This window comes from Telopea speciosissima, chromosome 11, assembly GCF_018873765.1.
Source record: "Telopea speciosissima isolate NSW1024214 ecotype Mountain lineage chromosome 11, Tspe_v1, whole genome shotgun sequence".
Lineage (NCBI taxonomy): Eukaryota > Viridiplantae > Streptophyta > Magnoliopsida > Proteales > Proteaceae > Telopea > Telopea speciosissima.
Genome location: NC_057926.1, coordinates 17,774,746 through 17,780,797, shown reverse-complemented (window position 1 = coordinate 17,780,797; position 6,052 = coordinate 17,774,746). Strand labels below are relative to the sequence as shown.

The 6,052-nt window shown below is 37.4% G+C and overlaps 1 pseudogene; it reads right to left on the bottom strand.

Moving 5' to 3' along the window:
* Positions 1–807: 807 nt before the first annotated feature.
* LOC122644841 lies at positions 808–1,913 on the bottom strand (annotated as a pseudogene).
* Between the last annotated feature and the right edge of the window lie 4,139 nt (positions 1,914–6,052).

Below are 6,052 nucleotides of genomic sequence, written 5' to 3'. Positions count from 1 at the left end.
GGGATTTGATTCGAAATCAATGGAGACCGATCCCGTATCCAATTTCGAGTTTTTAAATCTTGATTTTAACTCAAGAAGCCACAAACTAGTACCTGCAACTGTGTAAGCAACAATAGCCTTTTTTTTTTTTCATCAGAAAAAAAAGAAAAAGAAAAAAAGATGTGTGGGTTTAGTCCCACATCAAGTGTGTGTGTGTGAAGTGTGTGTACTGTGTATATCCGTCATTTCACGATCGCAAAAGTCGGTTAACCTTTTGGGATTGGTGTGTGGTTTGTGTGATTAGACTTTGTTGTTTCATCAAAAAAAAAAAAAAAAAAAAAAGAAAAACAATAGCCTTTTTTTTAATTATAATTGGAAAAATGAAATGCTAGCATTATCCAGACTTTTTCATCCTCAACATCTCTCAAGTGGGGTCCATCTAATAGGGACGATTTTGTCAATGCTGGCCCCTCATAAATATATCTTATTAGATCCATTCAAAAGTTCATAAAGACATTTAATAGATTATTGTTATAAAAAAAACAAAGGTTACTTAGGCCATCTTTGGTATAGTTTTTATTTTTGATTTTTACTTTAAAAAACGTTTTTTATTGCATTTGATATCGTTTATGGAGTCTGTTTCTATTTAAAAAAGATTGAAAAAAATCATAAAAACAAAAATAGATCAAAAGCCCTTTATGGTTTTTGGCCAAAAATCGCTTTTGACCATTTATTCGGAGACTTTAATGAACACGTGTTCAATGTTCATAGGTCCCAAAATAAAAGGGTAAGAACGTCATTTCCTTGTTTAATTAGAAATGACCGTCTTCATCTTCGTTGTTCTTCCTCTGCTGCGTCTTTCTTCTTCCTCTTCTTCTTCTTCTTCTGCAGTACAAACAAATCCCTGACCTCATTCATAAACTGAGAAGATTCAGGTATTTCAGGAAACAAATAAAACCCATGAACTGCGTTTGGATACTCTATCGGCTTCACTTCTTTCCCAGATCTCTTAAGCCACTTATAGTACTCTCTCTGCCTATCCTGCAACGGATCAAATCCTCCCACCACCACCACTGTCTCCGGATACTCCATTCCACTTATATCCACCGCCCTCGGCCCCGTCGCGTTCACCGCTTCATGGTCTCTGTTTTCTCCTTCAGGCAAGAACGCCTTCCACAGCCAATCTGTCATAGCCAACGACACGGTGGGCATCTTCTTCAATCTGATCTCAAGAATTACTACTGCTCCCGATAATTAACTCTACGGATCAGAATTCAGAAGTGTAATAAAAACGCAGAATTTAGTTTAGAATCTATTAATTACCTCCTCCCTTTCTCAAAAAGGATCTGTCATCAATGAAACCATCAACATAATCGGACCTGTTTGGCTGATAGAGAGGTGGAGGGAAAAGAGGGCCTGGAATTCTCAAAACATCTTCACAACACTTTACAAGAATCGGCGCAATAACGCCCTGAAACAAACTTTCAAAGTTACAATTCCAATCCCCAAACCAAAAAATTATTGGGGCATGGAAGGAAAAAATGGAGAAAAATCCAAAACAAGACACAAGAAACTCCAAAAAGAAAAAGAAAAAAAAAAAAGCTTTGTTTGGTTAGCGTCAACGGTTCACTATGAATTGCTGGAGGAAGAGGAGAACAGATTCAACAATGTTAACGAAGATTCTCTTCTTGACCTTATTACCTCACCGCCGAAGAAGAATTGTATCGATATTTGCCCGATCACCCTCACCTGCCGTAATTCAAACTTTCCGGCTCTACATGCGGCGTGGTGGGCCAGATTCCCCTGGCACTGTTGCCGACAAGAAAGCACCGTGAGAGGTCAGCATTTGCCGGAAAACCGTCGAGTTTCTGTTGGTCGAGGAACTTGAGAGTGTCGCTGACAATAAAAATGTGATCTTGGGTGGAAATGAACATTTTTAATTTAATTTTGATTTGCAAAAACCTTTCGGATCTGGATCTTAGGGGATTAAATCGCATATGGATGGGTGATCTAAACCCAAAATCCCAAAATAAAATAAGGAAAATCCAAAGAGATTGATACCCAACCACTCGGTTCTGGGTTTATGTTTTGGGAAAGAAGATGGGTAAAGGTGGCATCTCTCCACCACCCACTTCAAAAAACTATTATACACATACATATGCCAAACATATTTCTTTGTTTGCAATCTATTCTGTGTAGTGGTTACCAAACGATTTTTATGTTTTGATCAAAAATGGTTTTCACAAATGATTTTTGTTAAATTGGCAAAAATCAAAAATAAAAAACATACCAAAGAAAGCCTTAGTATCTTTAGAGTCCCTTCTATTTATCATTGCTTTGGAAGGCTTATCTAGGCTGACTTATATATAGAGATTTGAATTTGTTTAGTGGTACTAAACTGTGGTGCCCAATTTCGGATTTTTCTTATTTGTTTTTTTTACTTATGATACTCTCATATTTTGTAGAGCAACCAAAAATAATATTTCAATTATATGGAGATTCTGGATTTATTCTTGGATCTTTTTTGTTAGCAAATTAATCATGATAAGATTGATATTTTCTTTAGTAAAACTACTCATGATAGTAATTGTGACTCCATCTATAAGTATTTGCGAGTTAATGTCTTTGGTTGAGTCTCTTTGTTTAGGAACTTTCACTTCTATTGCAAGAGCCAATTCTCTTTTATTGTTAAGAATTTTTTCCAGAGTCCAGATGAAGTTGTATGGATGGCAAGTTCTTCTTTTCCTTCATTCATCTTTAATTGATCAATCGGTGTTTAAGAAATGTGGTTCGTGGATTTGGAACAACATTAGGAAAATCTTAATTATTTTGAAAGCAATCTGTTGGAGTTAATCAGCACTCCTCCTATTCTAGAATTTTTATCCTATGCAGTAACTGCACGATACTGTACTGCATCGTGTGGCGGCTGCAGAGGCCATGTGCACCATGTGAGGCCCGCTATGCCACATGACCTCTGCTGCACCGCACGATGCAGTACAACACTGTGCAGTTACAAGAGAAGATAACTATTCTTCTGTTCTACTCTTTAAGGACTTTATGTAAGCCTAAGTTCAAGCATTTTTTGTGGAAGCTGCAACCGGTAGCCTTAAAATCAAAATGCGGCTGTTTTTTCCTTTTTACATATTGATCCATGGTGTGTGTTTTTCAACAAGTAAAAGGAGATTGATTGGCATTTATTTTTGTCATGTTCTATTTCTAAGCGTTATTGGGCTACTAGACCATTGAGATTGCATACTGACTATTTTCCAATCTCCATCGTTGATAATATTTCTTCAAATTGATTCTAAGCCATCATTCTATATCACATTCTCAATTTACTATTACTCTATTCAATTTTGCTATAACATGCAACTTTCTATGGATGGCTTCGTAATCATGTTATTATTATTATTTTTTTGGTTGAAGAAGACTTTATTGCAAAGACCGGGGGAAACTCCTGACATCTGGAACAACACGTAATCATGTTATTATTTATGTTCCTCTCTTAACCATACAACCATTTTGCTGTTGGAAAAAGAATTTGATTATGGATCGGATTCTGATTCTCACTAGAAAAGCCCAAGGGTAATTTGGTAATTACTCCATCACTTAGTTTTAAGGTTTTACGTTATATATAGATATGATGTGAAAATCCTAGTACATGTTCACATAATTTTGTTGAGTTTTTCTATCTTTTCAAGTCTCCCTCTATACCAATCTGTGATAAGGGTTTTGGCAAAACCCAATTGATTGTGGAGGAGCTTCCATTCAAGGGAACACAAAGGTGTATGTGTGCGTGGGACTCATTGCAAAGGGCTAAGATCGCATGGAGGCTTTGCACTTGTAAAGTTTCAGGTAAAGATCGAAATCCTAAATTTCCTTTTGAGATTTGAATGGTTTATCCCATTGGTTGCAACGATTCCAATTCACTTCCATTGAATCGTACCTGCTCGATTCTAATATTTGCATAATATCACAAGGTGGGTGAATGATTTACATTTTCTCTCTTCAGTTGATAGTCCTTTGCATTCTTCAGCTTTGGTTTCTCTATCCTTGGGGACTTACTTACTGTTGGAGATTTTCAACATAATGGTGTTGGGAATAGTCCCACATTGGAAACGTAGGAGTATATACTTTGGTATATTTAATATAGCCCTATCTATAGTTTAAGTTATTAAACAAAAGGTTGCTACGGTGTATGTGCGAGCTACCGTGTATGGGCGAGGTCTTTCATTCGAGCGCGCACGCGTACGCGCTGCATGGACAGTGGGCTGTAGAGGCGTTAGTGGCGAATATATCCCAAAAACATTCTCTTCTTCTCCTCATTCTCAGAGTGATCTTGCAGAGAGTCTGTTTTGCTGCAGGAAACAGATTTCTCTGCTACTGGCTTTCTTGTTTTCAAAAGGCTTTCTGAAATCGTTTCTAGGCTTCGTTTGTGCAATACGCAGCCAGGATAATCAACACAGTTTGAGGCTTCATTGTATCCTGGGAGACAATTCGTTTGCAACCTATTTGCATCTGGAAGTAAGGATGAATTTCGTCTTAAGGAAAGAGACTCTGTAACGCGCCTTGAAGGTTCAAGCCAATTCCTGTTCTAACAATCTTAAGACGAAATTTCTGTTCAAATGGCACAATCACTCAAGGCGCTTGCTGCAGACATTACCAAACTCGAATGGTTTGATGGAAAACTTCAAACGTTGGCAAAAGAAGTTGCACTTTCTATTGACTCAACTAAGTGTTGTCTATGTTCTCACTACTCCTAAGCCTGAAGAACGTGAAAATGAAACGCTTGCTGAAAGTCGTACCAGGCAGAAATGGGAACAAGATGACTATTGCTGCAAGGGTCATATTTGCAATTCTATGTCCGATACTCTGTTCGACATGTATCATGACAAGCAGTCTGCAAAAGAAGTTTGGGATGCATTGGAGACCACATATATGGTAGAGGATGCAACCAGTAAAAAATTCCTGGCAGGTAAGTTTTTTCGTTATGCAATGGTTGATAGTAGGAAGGTCATTGAGCAGTTTCATGATATTAAGTAGATTCTCAATCAATTCAAGCAACATGACATGAAAATGGACGAAACTATCATAGTTTCGGCCATTATAGATAAACTGCCTCCTTCCTGGAAAGACTACAGAAAGAGCCTTAAACACAAAAAAGAGGAAATTACTCTTCCAGACTTAGAAAGCCATCTGAAAATTGAAGATGATAACAGAAGCCGTGAAGGCATGGATGGTTCTAAGGTTCTGGTATTAGAGGAAGGCCAAAACTCTAAGCAGAATGATAATCCTGCAAAGGGTAAAGGGAAGAGAAAGTGGAACTCAAAATCTGACTCCACCAAGTACCACCAGTATAAGAAGAAGAAGGGTCCTTGTCATTTCTGTGGCAAGATGGGACATTTCAAGAAGGAATGTAGACATCTGGAAAAGAAGTCTGATGAGAAATCAAATGAAAGTTCCGATAAGCAAAAGTTTGTTGCCATGATTTCTTAGGCAAACCTCCTCGGAGATGATACTGTATGGTGGATAGACTCTGGTGCAGCTAGACATGTCTGCAAAGATCAAGGTCTGTTCTCTGATTATGCACCAGAGGATAATGGAAGTATTCTCTATATGGGAAATGCTTCAACTGCTGCTGTGAAAGGAAAAGGAAAAGTTCATCTTGAGTTCTCCTCTACTTGACAGATGTGTATCATGTTCCAGAAGTTAGGAAGAACCTTGTTTTTGGTGGTCTTCTCAATAAGTTTGGTTTCAAACTTGTGTTTGAGTCAGACAAGTTTATTCTGACTAAGGGTGGTATTTTTGTGGGAAAGGAATATCTGTATGAGGGTATGTTTAAGTTGAATGTTGTTACTAATATTATCAATAAGACTGAAGTTTCTGCTTATATGATTGACTCCTTTTCTTTATGGCATAGTAGATTAGGACATGTTAATTTTTGAAGAATGCATGACATGGTTAATCTGGATTTAATTCCAAGGGTTAAAAAGGATATAGACAAGTGCAGAACTTGTATACTTACTAAAATAACCAGAGTGCCATTTCCTAAAATTAATAGAACATCAAGTAT